Genomic DNA, 2,311 nt, shown 5'->3' on the forward strand with positions numbered 1-2,311 from the left:
GGCTGGGGATTAGAACCCGCCACCTTAGGTGTATGTGGCTGGCGCCTTAGCCGCTTGAGCCACAGGCACCAAGCCATTGTGTCCATATCTTTGGTGACTTGGGCTTTGAATTCATTAATTTCTTGAGACAACTTTAGAACTAATCTTTGGAATTCAATTTTCATCTTTTCTTCCATTCTATTTATCTTATTTGCAATCCATATTCTACATATAGTTCCTGACATTGCTGCCATTTGTCTATGCATCTTCAGTTGTATCTCCTTTGTCACTTCTTGGGGGTGGGGGTTGACCTACTCTGGTTATTCATGTTGCCAGAGTTCTTCTGTTGGGTCCACACCATGTTTATTTTCTACTGTTTGGTTATTAGAACCTGTAGGGTGAATTGGGATGCCCAGGTAGTAGAGATAGCCCCTTCCCAAAGCTCTAGGCTTTGTAATTGTGGCTTATCTCCTACAACCTTACAGAATTTTGGCTGGAGACTCCCAAGGACCTACTTGGTGAGAGTGTGGAGGCTAGCTCTGTTTTGATATCAGCCAACCTCTACCCCATCCTAAGAAACCACCCTATTAGATTTAAATCTTGACTGTGAAGAGATACAAACAGCTATGGTGCCCAGCCCCCACCCTTCAGTTCTTTTGCACTACAGAACTTCAAAGGTCAACCTCAGAATGTCCCATAGTAGACAGCCCCAGACACGGTTCCAGCCAGATTGTCTCTGGCAGTGCAAACCCTGCCCAATAGAGAGGGATTCAAGGACAATTGGAGCCAGGGATTCACACTCCCAAGTGCCAGACTCAGTCCGCCCTATTGTCTGCTTCTGTGCTCACAGGCCCAACTGGAGCCAGAGGCAATGTCCCCGCCCACCAGTCTCAGTCCACACACAGCTAGCCTCTGGGGTAGGGTCTGGAGTAGTACCTGCCAAACCAGTTGGAGTCAGGGGAACATGCCCCCTCTTGGCAGTCTCAGTCCACTGCCTGGCAAGCCTCTGTTGGAGTCAGGGCACCAGGCCTGCCCTCTGGTCTCAGTCCACACACAGCTAGCCTCTGCTTGCCAGCCCAGTTTGAGTCAGGGGACCACTCCCTGCCTGCCAGTCTCAGTCCACTGACTGGCAAGCCTCTGTTCACAGGCTCTATTAGTCAGGGCACCACACTCTGCCTGCAGGTCTCATTTCTCACCCAGTAATCCTCTGCTCAGCAGCCCCACTGGAGGCAGTGGAGCATGCCCTAACCCTCAGGGCTTGGTTTACACCCAATAAGCCACTGCTCCAGGGTTCTGTTGGAATCAGGAGACCACACTCTTGCTCTCAGGTCCCAGTCCATGCCTGTTAAGCTTCTGCTCACAGACCCAGCAGAAACCAGCCCTGTCTGCCAAACTCAGTCCACACAGGGCAACTACTCTCCTGCTGTGGGTGCTATCAGAGCTGGGGGTTCTGTACCCCGTCCTGCTAGACACAGCCCAAACCAAGGGTCAACACTACCACTGGCCTGGCATAGTTATAACCAGGGGATTGCTCCTCCTCCCACCAAGTGTCCCTTTCTTCCCATATCCTCTTTCTTCCCTGTTAGTCACAGATTTTGTCCTGATGGTTGGCAGTCCACACTATGCCCAGATCTCTCAGGACAAAACCAAACACTCTGTGCTCTGCAGGGTGCAGAGTTTCAGACTACCATGCAAGGGGGAAAGGGTGGACTGGGAGTTTGGATTTGTGGGGAAAAAATATCTGTTCAATTTTATGTCTGGCGGGGTGGTGTCTAGGTTCCTAAGTGGGACCTCCCTGGAGAAAGAGACCTGGAGTTTAGCAGCTCTCTCCAGCAAGGTAAAATGAGAGGTCATTTGTTCCCTGCTTGTTCGCAGATAGGCTGTGGCAGGCCTCCTGCTTGGGGGAGGGGTCTCCCATCCTCTAGTCAATAGGCTTCCTACCTGTAGTTTGTTTTCTTGAATGTTCTTCCTTGGAGTTACAGCTTGCCAAACTTCTTTCTTGACTCAGCTCCCTGTCTTTGGCTTCGTAGAGTCTGACTCCATCTAGTTTTTCTTTGCTCAGGAGCCTCTGACAAGGGTTGCTACCAGTTGGCCATCTTCCCAGAATTCCCCACTATAAGGTTTTAATTCTTATGTGTGGAGATAGTCTCACTTTGTCACCCTGGGTAGAGTGCCGCAGTATTATAGCTTATAGTAACCGCAAACTCCTGGGCTCAAGCAATTCTCTTGCCACCATTGTGGCGGTCCCAAGTAGCTGGGACCACCACAACGCCTGGCTGGTTTTCTTTAAGGGATAGGGATCTCACATTTGCTCAGGCTGGTCTCAAACTCC

Source organism: Otolemur garnettii, unplaced genomic scaffold (genome assembly GCF_000181295.1).
Source record: "Otolemur garnettii isolate 467f Iridium unplaced genomic scaffold, OtoGar3 scaffold00083, whole genome shotgun sequence".
Classification (NCBI taxonomy): Eukaryota; Metazoa; Chordata; class Mammalia; order Primates; family Galagidae; genus Otolemur; species Otolemur garnettii.